The sequence below is a fragment of the Chiloscyllium plagiosum genome, unplaced genomic scaffold (assembly GCF_037043375.1).
Source record: "Chiloscyllium plagiosum isolate Xiang-an unplaced genomic scaffold, Cpla_swu_hap1 HiC_scaffold_5, whole genome shotgun sequence".
Classification (NCBI taxonomy): Eukaryota; Metazoa; Chordata; class Chondrichthyes; order Orectolobiformes; family Hemiscylliidae; genus Chiloscyllium; species Chiloscyllium plagiosum.
In genome coordinates this window covers 90,942,375-90,957,215 of record NW_028270143.1, presented here as the reverse complement: position 1 = coordinate 90,957,215, position 14,841 = coordinate 90,942,375, and positions in this window count along the sequence as shown.

The window sequence follows — 14,841 nt, the reverse complement described above, 5'->3', positions numbered from 1 at the left end:
GCCTTAGCTTCTCATTTAATGGATACAACAAGATTCTATAGCGTAGCTCTCTTTGTCACCTGAACAGCAGTGTCAGTTGACCTATACTCTGAGATAAGTAGGTCAATTGTTATTTCTTTCATTTCCTGTTTGTGAGACTTTGCTATTTGAAACCAGCTGCTATATTTGCCAAAACAAATTTGGAAAATGTAATCCTTCATTTATGAAATGCTTTAGGAACTTTAAGAACATAAAATCTGGATCACCAATTTAAAACAGAGATGAGGTATTTTTTTCTCAGAGGGAAAACAGTTGCTGTCAAAACATTGGATGTTTTCAAGAAGGAGTTGGATATAGTTTTGATGATCAGCCCCTGAGAAGGCTTGAAGGGCCAAATGAACTGAACCTGTCCCTATATTTCATGTTTCTGAGCATAACATACTGAAACAATATTGACTTGTTGGGTATTTGCTAGTATTGAGAGTGTGGTGCTAGAAAAGCACAGCCAGTCAGGCAGCATATGAGGAGCAGGCGAGTTGACGTTTTGGGCGTAAGCCCTTCATCAGAAATGGCTTATGCCCAAAACATCGATTCTTCCGCTCCTCAGATGCTGCCTGACCTGCTGTACTTTTCCAGCACCACACTCTCGACTCTGATCTCCAGTATCTGCAGTCCTCACTTTCTCCGATATGCTGCTGTTGTAGCTATGCATCATTCACTCTGCTCTTCTGGATAAAGTGGTGGTAAATGTCTTTTTCACTTTTGTGCTGGGCTTCTCTACCTTTACCAATGGGTATATTTGTGAAGCCTCCTGTCAGTTGTTTAACTGGACCCCATCGTTCATGATTGGATGTGGCAGAGCTTTAATCTGAACCATTAGTTAAGGAATCATATAGCTCAGTCTATTGAATAGTGCTTCACTGATTGGCTAGCAAGTTGTAGATTCGTTTGGTTAATATCTCATTTTTAATCAGTCTGGTGCAGCTCTTGGCATTCCCATCTAGTTTTGTGTCATTCACAAACTTTGAAATATGACATTTGGTCCCCACATCCAAATCATGAATGGAGGCTGTAAACAGCTAAAGCCCAAGCACTGATCCTTCCGTATATCACCATAACTCATTCATTCCTCCTCTGGTTTCCTTCCATTAACCAATTCTCAATCCATGCCAGCACATTACCCCTATTCCGAGAAGAGTGTGGGGCATGACAGGAGCAATATCAGGCATAACTTAAAATAAGTTGGTGAAACCATAAAATAGGAACAGCTCTGTACCAAACAGCATAAGCAACCAGTGATGCACAGGGCTAAGTGATTCCACATCAAACGGATTAGATATGAACCCTACAGTTCTGCATATCTAGATGCAAATAGTGGTGGGTAATTAAACCACAATGGAGTAAAGGAAGCAACTCCACACAAACATCCTCATCCTCAATGACAGGGAAACCCAGCACATCATCAAAAAGATAAGGCTGACACATTTTACAATAAGCTTCAGCCAGACGTATTGAGTAATGGTCCTTCCTCGTCTCCTCCAGATGCGTCCAGCATCACAGATGCTAATCTTCAGCCAATTTGATTCACTCCATATGATGTCAGGATGCATGCAATACTGCAAAGACTATAGGTCCAGACATTGCAGCAATAGTGCAGAAGATGTGCTCCAGAACTTGCTGCACCTCTAAATGTGCTGCTCCAATACTACTAAAGCACCAACAATCCATACAACAAAAAGAACTAATCCAACGAAGCCAGCTGCCACCCTATCAGTCTACATTCAATCATCAGTAAAGTGATGGAAGATGCAGCGCTGTCAAACAGCTCTTGCTTAACAATAACTTGCTCATTGATGCTCAGTCTGGCTTCTGCCAGGGTCAAAGGCCTTTTGACCTCATACAGTTTTGTTACAAACATCAACAAAAGAGTTGAATTCTAGAGTCGGGTGAGAGAGACTGAAATGAAGGCATATTTGATCAAGTATGGTATCAATGGGAATAAGAGGGAACATTCCCTGCCAGTTAGAGTAATGCCTGGCACAAAGGAAGATGGTCATGGTCATTGGAGGTCAGTTGTCTCAGCTCCAAGGTGTATCTCTGCAGGAGATTCTCCAGGTAGTGTCCTAGGCCCTTCTTCAGTTGCTTCATCAATGACCTTCCTCCATCACAATTGGGGACGTCCATTGATGATTGCACAACATCTGGCACCACTTGCAATTCTTCAGGTAATGAAGCAGTCCATATCCAAATGCAGCAAGACCTGGACAATAACCAAACCTGGGTTGACAAATGGCAAATAACATTCAGGCCACTCAAATAACAGAGAGAATCTAACCATCGCATTTTGACATTCCCACCATCACTGAATTGTCCACTATCAATATCCTATGGTTACCATTTAAACACCATGGCTACAACAGTAGGTCAAAGGTTAGGAAACCTCCGTAAAGCTTCTCCATTATCTGGAATGCAAAGTCAGGAGTGTGTTGAAATTCTATCTACTTGCCCAGATGAGTTTGGCTTTAACAACATTCAAGAAGCTGGTTAAAGCAACTCCCCACAATTAGCTCCACATTCACTAACATTCACTCCCTTCTTCACTGATACTAGGTAGCAGCATCGCACTCCATATATAAGATTCATTACAGAAATTCGCTAAGGCTTATTAGACACCACTTCCAAATACATGATCAATCCCATTAGAAGGACAAGGGAAGCAGATACAGGGGAACACCATCATCTGAAAGTCCCCTTCAAAACCACTCACTATCCTGACTTGTAAATCAATTGCTAAACCATTTGGTATCCTGACTTGTAAATTAATTGCTGTTTCTTCATTGTGGGAGGGTCCTGAAAATCTCTCCCTAATGGCTTGTGGGTTTACTTGCAACAAAATGGATTGCAGCAGTTTCATAAACAGCATACCTTCTCAAGGCCAAACAGGGATAAGCAATAAAAGCTGACCTCGCCAAATATATCTAAATTCCATGAACGAATTAAAAAATAAACAAAATTCTGTGTCCTCTAATTTTATTTACTAACCTAAACATTGCTAAACAGAGACACAAACTCAAAGCTTTTCAGTTTACACTCATTAGAACAGAGAAGCAAGAAACCAAACCTACAAAGGTAACGTGTTTAGATGCGTATGTCCCAGTCCATATCAGGGAAATCGATTGACGTTCGAGTTTGTGCCTCTTTTTGGCAATGATTAAGTTCTGTACTACCGAACAATATCTTTTTAAAAAACCATCAACTATGTGACCTAACAAATGCCTCAAAAAATTCAAAAATACCACATGAACTGATTTCTATTAGTGCATTCTGCTAAAATAAAACTCAAAGAACTGTGAGCATCCCATTGTACCAAGAACCATACAAGTATAGGGAAACATTATAATAGAACAAACTTAAAGGATTTGTATCTTAATGCTCAAAGCATTTGGAATAAGGTAAATGAATTGATGAGGAGGTCGAGGTCACAAGGACTTTACACTACTTAAAGGAATCAGGGGAGGGCTCAGGAGAGGCTATTAAAGCTTCCAGAACAAGTAATAGGACGGGGTATGGAAAGGGTCTAGAATCTAACATTAGGCACAGCAGATAACTATGAGAAGGGACGGTCCACGCGGGAGTGAAGGTATTGTACTTAAATGCAGGCAATATATAAAACAAGGGAAATGAGCTTGTAGCACAGACTAAAATTGGTGAACATGATGTGGACATCACAGAGACGTGGCTGCAAGGGGATCAGGCTGGGAAGTAAATATCCAAGGATACATGTCTTATTGAAAGGACAGGTAGATAGGCGGAGGAGCAGTGTTGCTTTGATAATAAGAAATGAAATTAAATTGATACCAAGAAGTAGTATATGATCAGAGGCGTAGAATCCGTGAGAATAGAGTTGAGGAACTGCAGACAAGAGCCTAATGGGAGTTATATATAGGCATCTTAGTAGTCAGGATGTGGGGGAAAAAAAAATCAGAAAATAGAAAAGATATGCGAGAAGGACATTATTACAATAATCATGGGGACTTCAATATGTAGCTGAAAATGTGTTGCTGGAAAAGCGCAGCAGGTCAGGCAGCATCCAAGGAACAGGAGAATCGACGTTTCGGGCATAAGCTTATGCCCGAAACGTCGATTCTCCTGTTCCTTGGATGCTGCCTGACCTGCTGCGCTTTTCCAGCAATACATTTTCAGCTCTGATCTCCAGCATCTGCAGTCCTCACTTTCTCCTAGACTTCAATATGTAAGCAGACTGGGAAAATCAAATGGATAGTGGATTCCAAAATAAGTAATTTGTGGCATGTCTATGAGATGACTTTTGTTTTGGTGTAGCTTGTGGTAGAGCCTATTAGGGTACATTAAGGCACAGGCAATTCTGGATTTGGTGATGTGTAATGAGGCAGACTTGATTAAAAAGCTTAAGGTGAAGGAGCCTCTAGCGGTTAGTGACCATAATATGATTGAGTTCACTCTGCGGTTTGAGGGGGAGAAGCTGGAATCGGATGTGAACTGAAAACAACAAATGCTAGCGATCACAGCGAGTCAGGCAGCATTCATTGAGAGAGAGCAAGCTAACGTTTTGAGTCTAGATGGCTCTTCATCACTTCACTTCAGCTCTATGAAGAGTCATCTAGACTCAAAATGTTAGCTTGCTCTCTCTCCATGGATAACTCGCTGTGATCTCCAGCATTTGTTGTTTTCAGTACAGATTCCAGCATCTGTGGTCATTTGTTCCTGGAATCAGGATGTAATAGTATTACAATTAAGTAAAGATAACTGCAAAGACGTGATGGAGAAGCTGGCCAAAGTTGATTGGAAAGGAAATCTAGTAGGAAAGATGTGGAGCAGAAATCTCTGGGGGTAATTTGGGAGGTATAGCAGAAATTCATCCCAAAGAAGAAGAAACACACTAAGAGGATGGCAAGGCATAGCTGACAAGAGACGTCAGGGACAGCCTAAAACAAAAAGAAAAAGCAGACAATGTTGTCAAGCTTAGTGGGATGCCAGAGGTTTGGGAAGCCTTTAAAAACCATTCGCGGACAACTAAAAATGCAGTAAGAGGGACAGAAGATGAACTATGTGGGTAAGCTATGTGGGGTCTGGGTCTGGGCGAGGGGGCCTGGGTCTGGGTGATGTGGTCTGGGTGATGGGGTAAGCTAGCTAGTAATAGAAAAGAAAATGGCAACAGCATGTTTATGATATCTAAAAGGTAAGAGAAACAAGACTGTACACTCGTCCACTGAAAAATGAGGCTGGAGAAGTAATAATATGGAACAAAGAAATGGCAGAGGTACGGAATAGATACTTTGCATCAGTTTTCACAGTGGAAGACACTCGTAGCATACTGGAACTTCAAGAAAGTCATAGGGCAGAGGTGTGTGTAGTGGCCAACATTAAAGAGAAGGTGGTGGGGAAGCTTAAAGGTCTGAAGGTGGATATATCACCTGAACCAGATGGACTACACTTCACAGTTCCAAATGAGACAGATGAGATTGCGGAGGCATTGGAGTGGTGATCTTTCAGGAATCACTGGATTCTGAGAGGGTCCCAGAGGTCTGGAAAATTTTTAATGTAACACCTCTGTTTAATAAGGGAGGAAAGCAGAAGACAGGACCTCAGTTGTTAGTAAGAATTGTATGCAGTATTCCAAATGTGGCCTTACCAATGTCTCATACAGCTGTAATGTGACATCCCAACTCCTGGATTCCTCACTGCTCTGACTGTTGAAGGTAAGCATGCCAAACGACTTCTTCACCACCTGTCCACCTGTAACACCACTTTCAAGGAACCTATACCTGCACCTGTAGGTGTCTCTTTCAACAGCATTCCCCAGTCCTCCTTCCACCTCCAGTAGATAGTAAGCCACCCGAGGAGGTGCTGCAATCTGCTACACTGGGGGATTCCTTTTGAGGCACTCCAAAGTTGGTCAGCATTCCCCAGTCTCCCTCTCAATGTTTCAATTTACTCAAATGGAACCGGAGGAGACTTCTGCATTGAACTCTCAGCAGTGTGGGACAATTCTAGTCTTAAGCATCTAGTGGACAGCTGCTAAGGTCATCTGAAGCCATAGGCCATCAGGGTCAGCAGCCTACCTCCAGCTCTATTGCAGATGCCAGGACCACACTTCAAAGTACATGGCGCCCATTAGAAAGAGCACTCGGATACACTAGGATAATATTGGCATTTATGTTTAACCTTTATATTTTAATCTTTAACATTTCTCAGGGTGCAAGCAGAGTATGGCACTTGGAATTTGTAACTTTCCTTACACTCTTCTGTATAATGTACATTGTCCTACAGTGGACAATGATAGATTTAATATTCAATGAGAAAATAATTTTCAATAATGGTATTTGGTTGGCTCAAAGCTGGTTTGCAATGTAGATTCAATTCCTGCACTAACTGAGGTTACCTCTCATTTATCTCTCCACCCTACAGGCACTCTGCCTCCATTCCTGAAGGGCTTTTGCCCGAAACGTCGATTTTCCTGCTCCTCAGATACTGCCTGAACTGCTGTGCTTTTCCAGCACCACTCTAATCCAGAATCTGGTTTCCAGCATCTGCAATTGTTTTTACCATGAAAGATTTCTGCTCTTATTCTGTCTTGTATGGTGACCTCAGGTTAAAACACCACCAGTCCTCTCACTGATGAGAGATCAGTGCTATGGTCATCTGGAACAATGGTGATTTTACCTTACCTTTTTTTTCATTACAACCTTTGTAGAGATTCTCACGTAGAATATTCAATGAATACGCTCCCATATCAATTGTCTCAACTTTTAACTTTTTTTTAATCTTTTAGCTTCCCTGGATGAAATACAATATTTCCTAATTTGAATATTGCTGAAAAAAGCTACATGCTGTCAAAAAATTTCATTCATCAGGATAGAATTACAAGAATACCAAATTTCAAACGGAACAATTTAGACTGCGCTGAAAAGGGCGCTGATTGGTTGGCAAGCGAACACAGATGGAGATGTTATCAAATTGAGAATGCACCATGGAACAATTAACCTCCAAGTTGTTGTTTAAATCAAAACCAAAGAAGTCAACTCTAATTTGGGCATTGCTATGGGGAATGCACCAGGAAATAGTTATTCCCCAAGCTTTTAATTTATTGAGCAGGATGAACTACTGAACATCATTTTTCTGTTTATAAGGACAGAGTCTTGTGTTTGAATATTTACAGCTTCTAGCAAGCATAAATAAGCCAAATTGCAAGTCTGACAAGCTTAAATTGATTACTGTGTATTTCTTACTAAACAGTTGTGATTGTATCAAGTGTTATCCAATTGCAGAATCACATTTAAAGGTATGACAAGTATGGGTTGGTTGAATACATGGGTTGGTTGAAGGGTTCCAGCCCGAAACATGGATTTTCCTGCTCCTCAGGTGCCACCTGACCCATTGTGCTTTTCCAGCAACACACTCTCAATTCTGAATACATCAACACTCTACCTAATGTGAACAACCGAAGTAACGTGATGCTTGACAACATCCACCACTACTGGAACAATGGCCTATATACCTGGCGATACACCAGCACTGAAAGTTATAAGCCATGTTATACAGTTGTGTGGGAGATAGAACATTGTTTTGCTTTTAATCTCATTCTGTTAGTTGAGATTAAACCTTGTCTGTTGCTCAAAGTTTTGAGACAACTTGAGGTAACTGTACACTTTTCAGTACTGAAGATAGCAGCTTTAGGCCCATTCACAAATTTGTGAGATAAGCAATGATCTGATCAGGGTAGCTACTATTCTGCAGAAACTTTTTTGATGCATCTTATTTTGACTTTGCACTGTGAGCAAATGGGTTAGGCCCTAGTTACAAAGTTGTTAAGACAAATGTTGTAACACATGGAACTGCAGAAGTTCCAATGTATACATTGACCAGTGTGGTAGACAGCAGTCGGTAATCCATCAGCATGCTTCACAACTTGCATATCGCTCCATTTCAAAGATGAACTTCAGTGTGGGATGGAGCCCATTAAAAGCTGAGAGAAAATCTTTACATGCAGACTCAGCATTGTAAATGTATCACGTGTAATGGAAATATGCAACTAGTATGAGATCATTCCGTCAAAGCAATGTTCCTCATGGAAACCAATGAAAGTGTTAGCGAGAGCTGAGCCTAGAAAGCATCCCATGACAATGTGGCTTGGGTATACATGATGTCATTTATACATGGCACTGGTGAAACAACATCTGGAGTACTGTGAATGATATTGATCATCTCACTTAAGGAAGAATATAAATGCATTGGAAACCGTTCAGAGAGTTTAATAAACTAATAGAGCTGAGCACCTTCTCCCAATCCCCATCGACCAGGCCTTGTCATCACATAGACTGCTACTACAAATGCTGGATCAGTGGTGCTGGAAGAGCACAGCAATTCACTGATCCAGAATCTGGTTTCCAGCATCTGCAGTCATTGTTTTTACCTGCTACTACAAATGACCTTTGTAGCTACTAACAGCTCCCATTAGCAGCTATTCATTCTCCCAGGTTGACCTTTACCCAGTCCTTTGTCTGCCCAACTGCTTTTAGAGTCATACAGTTCTATCTGAATGCCATTTCCATCCATCATTTACTGTTTTCCCCTCGCCACACCCCTTCTCTAGCATAAATACCAACCTTTTCCTAGCTACCGTCAGTTATTAAGAAGGGTCACTGGATCTGAAACATTAACTCTGCTGTCTCTCCACAGATGCTACCAGGCCTGCTGAGTTTTTCCAGCAATTTCTGATTTTGGAAAAATACTTGGCATAAGAGGGTTGGATAGAGTAGGCTTGCATATGTTTAGATGAGGACCGGATGCCTTGAAACATAAAAAATCCTGTAGTCATTACAAGGTAAATGGGGGGAGAATGTTTCCTCTTATGGCTAATTACCTGACAAAGGAGCAGCGCTCCAAAACCTTGTACTTTCAAATAAACCTGTTGGACCATAACCCAGTGTTGCGTGATTTTTAACTTTATCCACCCCAGTCCAACACTGGCATCTCCATATCATGGTTAAAATTAGTAATCACTGTAAAAGAAAAATCAGGGGTCACCCATTTAAAACAGAGGTGAGGCAATTTCTTTTTCTCTGGCGGTAGTCAGTCCTTGGAATTCTTCTTGAAAAGGTTTTGGAAACAGAGTCCTTGAATATTTTTAAAGGTAGAGGTAGATGGATTCTTTTTGAGAGGTGAAAGGTTATTAAGGATGAGCAGGAATGCAAACTTGTAGTTACAATCAGATCCTACACTAAACACAATCTGAAAAAGATTATAATGTAAAACGTTTAGTTACATTTTGTCCAAACATTATTGGCAAAATAAGTCAATTACCTAATAGCTACTCATTGGCTAACAGCTAAACTAATATATTCAGAATTTTGATGCATCAAATTGTATCAGGAAGTATTATTCACTGATATAGTTTTGCCATCTTCTGGACTCAAACAGGATAGCAACAGAGCAAAAACAGAAATAAAGCAGACATTTCCCAGCCCTTGAGTGGCAGGGCTAACAGCAAGTAATTTGAGAGAATACAGAAAGGAAGGGGAAAAATTGGGATTTTCAACATTAAGCAAAATGAAATCCAATATTTCCTTTAAGGTTTTAATAACAAAGGAGAATCTTGGTAGTAAGTGAAAAGGACTCTATTTCAGCTTCATCTCATTATTGGTTAAGCTTGCCTCGTCCAACACAATTTTTCCAGATACAGGTAAGAAAATAGACAACATTAATTCATGATTTAAAAGTCTAAGCAGTTACCTGAGGTGAATCTTGCCCTTTCCTTCTCCAGGTCTCCCAACATTACACAAAGATTATTTGGTCATTATCACATTTAAATTTATGGGAACTTGCTGCGAGCGATGGACTGCTGTATTTCCCACATTATAGTGGTGACTACACTTCAAAAGTACTTCAGTGGCTGTAAAGTGCTTTGAGACAGGTCAAAAGGGTAACTGGGAAGAGAGTAGGCGTCCATAAAAATCACGTAAGGCTGCTTACTTTTGAAACCACAGGAGATGGGAGAAGAAAGTAAATGATTGTGTTGCATCGTGTTTACTGTGAAGAAGAAGATGGAAGTTAGAGAACTTGGGGAAATAAACAGCGACATCTTAAAAAATGTCCATTTTACTGGAGGTGCTAGACATCTTAACACGCATAAAGATGGATAAATCGCTGGGACCTGATCAGGTGTACCCTAGAAGCTAAGGAAGTGATTGCTGGGTCCTTTGGCCGAGATATTTGTATGACTAATAGCCACAAGTGAGATGCCGGAAGACTGGAGATTAGCTAATATGGTGCTGCTATTTAAGAAAGGTGGTAAGGAAAAGCCAGGAACTATAGACCGGTGACCCTGACATCAGTGGTGGGCATATTGTTGGAGGGGATCTTGAGGGACAGGATTTACATGTATTTGGAAAGGCAAGGACTGATTAGGGATAGTCAACATGGCTTTGTGTGTGTGAAATCTTGTCTCACTAACTTGAGATTTTTGAAGAAGTAACAAAGAGGATTGATGAATAGGTGTATTTCATATGGACTTCGTTAAGGCATTCAACAAAGTTTCACATGGTAGACTGGTTACCAAGTTTAGATTACATGGAATACAGGAAAAATGAGCCATTTGGATACAGAACTGGCTCGAAGGTGAGACAGATTGTGGTGGTGAAGGGTTGCTTTTCAGACTGGAGGCCTGTATCCAGCAGCGTGCCACAACAATCGGGGCTGGGTCATGGAATTATAGAGATGTACAGCATGGAAACAGACCCTTTGGTCCAACCCGTCCATGCCGACCAGATATCCCAACCCAATCTAGTCCCACCTGCCAGCACCCAGCCCATATCCCTCCAAACCCTTCCGATTCATATACCCATCCAAATGCCTCTAAATGTTGCAATTGTACCAGCCTCTACCACTTCCTCTGGCAGCTCAGTCCATACGCGTACCACACTTTGTGTGAAAAGGTTACCCCGTAGGTACCTTTTATATCTTCCCCTCTCATCCTAAACCTATGCCCTCTAATTCTGGATTTACCCTATCCATGCCCCAGCCTGTTCAGCCTCTCCCTATAGCTCAAATCCTCCAACCCTGGCAACATTCTTGTAAATCTTTTCTGAACCCTTTCAAGTTTCACAACATCTTTCCGATAGGAAGATCAGAATTAGACGCAATATTCCAACAGTAGCCTAACTAATGTCCTGTACAGACGCAACATGACATCCCAATTCCTGTACTCAATACTCTGACCAATAAAAGAAAGCATACCAAACCCACTGCTTTTTGCCATTTCTATAAATGATTTGAATGTGAACCTTGGAGGCACCAAAATTGGTGGAGAAGTGGACAGCTCAAGAGGGTTACCTTAGAGTACAATGGCACCTTGATCAGATGGGCAGGTGGGCCAAGGAGTGGCAGATGAAGTTCAATTTAGATGAAGTTCAATTTAGATAAACGTGAGGTACTGCATTTTGAAAAGACAAATCAGGCAGGACTCATATACTTAATGGGAAGGTTCTGTGGAGTGTTGCTGAACAAAGAAATCTTGAAGTGCAGATTCATTTCCCTTGAAAGTGGAGTCTCGGGTAGACAGGATAATGAAGGTGGCGATTGGTATGCCTTGCCTTTATTGGTTAGAGCGTTGAGTATAGGAGTCGGGAGGTTACGTTGCAGCTGTACAGGGTATTGTGTAGGCCACTTCTGGAATACTGCATGCAATTCTTGTCTCCCTGCTACAGAATGTTGTGAAACTTGAAAGGGCTCAGAAAAGATTCAAGGATGTTACTGGGGTTGGAAGTTTCGAGCTATAGGGAAAAGCTGGGGCTATTTTCCCTGCAGTATCAGAGGCTGAGGTTTATAAAATTGAGGGTCATGGATAGGGTGAATAGACAAGGTCTTTTACCCATGGTGGGGGGAGTCCAAAATGAGAGGAAATAGATTTAAAATGAGAAAGTAAAGATGTGAGAGACCTAAGGGGCAACTTTTTCATGCAGAGGGCGATGCATATATGAAACGAGCCAGAGGAAGTGGTGGAGACTGGTACAATTACTACATTTAAAAGGTATCTGGATTGATATTTGAATAAGAAGGGTTTAGAGGGATACGGGCAAAATGCTGTCAAATGGGACTAACTTTATTTTGCATTCTTGTTGACATGGATGTTTTCATGCTATACAGCTCCAAGACTCTTGTGGCTATGAAAAGCACCTTATGTAAAAGCAAGTATTTCTTTCTACATATCCTTGCACAGCTGGTGATAGCAAGCATGGTACTCAACAAGAGACTGTCCTGTTGTTTTCACCAAACTTAAGTAGGCGTCTATTGGATATGTAATGAGGATATCTAATTTATGAAACAACACCTGCAGGTAAGCATCAACTGGAGACTAATTTATGAAAGTATAGATTTTTGTATCTATTTTCAGTATTTAATTGGATTGCAGAGAGATAAGCAGTAGCTGCTGAAGGCTCTCAGTCTCAAATTGATCATGGGCAGGTTGAAAACTGGCAATGCACGTTTATACTAAGATGTACTCAAGAAAAGGATCAAGTCAAAAACTCATTCTTTCGGTCCCAATATTCACTTCTTCTCATACAATCTCTTACTGAAACCCAACTGAGCTTCATGCTCGACTTTCAGCAGAACTGATCTTCACGTTCTCTATTTGCAGTTTTTTGAAAATTTACTGTCAATTTTCTTTATTTTGAACACCTCAATCAAATCACAATTATTTCTCAAAAAAATGTGGATCTTAATGTAAACACCTGACACAAGAAGTTGCATCGCAAAAGGCATTGATTTTCAACGACTGAAACTATAGAAAATTGTGATTTGTGAACAGGCAGAATGAGTTGAATTGCCAGAGCAATGCCTACCAGAAAGCTGGGTACAAACCCACCACAGCCATTTCAAGAGGCCCAGTGAGATGATGGGTCATCAAAGTAGTTAAACGTATGCTGACGAAGTTCCCACATCTTTACAGAGAAAGAGCATGTCTCCACGAACTGCTGGCCTGCTAGCAAAGGCCCTTATTTGTAAAATACTAGTCTTATACCCAATATTCTCCCTTTCAAACTGGATGTAAAATTCAATATGGTGGTCATTGTCACTTTAATTCAGAGGTCATTAATCAACTCCCTCACGTTATACAACACTAAGTCTATTTTAACATACTATCTGGTTGATTTAAAACATAATGTTCTAAGAAACTTCTTTCAAAAACATTCCATGAACTTCCTATCTAGACCAAACTTATATTTCCAGTTAATATGTAGATTAAAGTCACCCCTGACTACTTCCAACTCCCTTTCACAAACAACCAATATGTTTTCCTACATACTTGGTTCCATATTGTGGTTACTGTCAGGGGCTTGTAAACTGCTCCCACTGGTGACTTCATTCCTCTATAAATCCTCATCCTCAACCAAATAAATTCTATGTTCTGATCTCCTGAATCTTAGTAGCTACCCTCCTACTTTTACCAAGTTCTCTATTTTTCTTGAATGTCATATAGTCCTGAAAATTCAGGACTCAATCCTGTTTATCCTGAAATCTTCTCTCTATAAAGGCTATCATATTTGTTCATTTCAATGTTTGTTATCAATTTGTTTACTTTATAATTAATGTAACACATTCCGATATATAGCCTTTAGATTGTCTTTCTCTGACATTTCGTTTTGACTTTAGGTGTATTTCTAGTATATTTTTCTCTAACCCTTCCTGTCATTCTCTGGGACTCATTTCCCACATTACTTTTTCCTCTTTTATCTTATCTCTACACTTTGATATGCCACACCTTTCCACATTTGATCCACTGGCTCTACTCTCTAATTTAAAACCCTTGTTATTTCCTTGGTTATGCAGTTTGCAAGAATACTGACCCCTGCATGGTCTAGGTGCAGATTGTCCTAATGATATAACCCCCTTTTCCCCATCCCTCCCATACTAAATTTCTAAACCTTTCCCAACAGTTTGAGGTAAAACACTTGCACTGTAAAGAAAACCACCAAGAGTTATTTGCAGAGGACAATACAGTTGAATATTCAATTTTGTTTTAAGAATGAATACTGATGTTTTGAGAAAAACAATCACTTTAAAAATGGGAAAACAGCTATTAAACATATCCCATTTCTTTCAGTCTAACAATTTTAAAGAACATTCCTAGTTTACTGTACTCTATAAATATTGCAAGTTTAAAGGCTACAAGCACACTATATATCAAGGTTTTATCATAATATTGGATATCTGTTAGAATGAATGACACCATGGGCAATATATCAGTGAACATTAATTCAGATGGCAATCTAACTTGCTGTGTACCACTGGAATCAACTCTGGGGCCACAATTATTTACAATATGACTTGGGTGAAGAAAGTGAGTGTATGGTCACCAGATTTGCAGATGACAATAATATGGGTAGGCAAATAGTTGGGATGTCAAAAAGTGTCTGCAGAGAGATGTAGACATGTTAAGTGAGTGAGCAAAATCTTGGCAAGTAGAATATAAAAGTAGACAGGTTTTGTTAGGACTACACAATGCATTAGTCAGATCATGAAAATGTGTTGCTGGAAAAGCGCAGCAGGTCAGGCAGCATCCAAGGAGCAGGAGAATCGGCGTTTCGTCGATTCTCCTGCTCCTTGGGTGCTGCCTGACCTGCTGCGCTTTTCCAGCAATACATTTTCAGCTCTGATCTCCAGCACCTGCAGTCCTCACTTTCTCCTCATTAGTCAGATCATGACTGGAATACGGAGCAGTTTTGAGCCCCTTCTTTAAGGAAAGATCAACTGACACTGGAGGTAGAAACTCAGAATTAGGGTTCACACATTTAAGATAGAGATGAGGAGGAATTCCTTCAG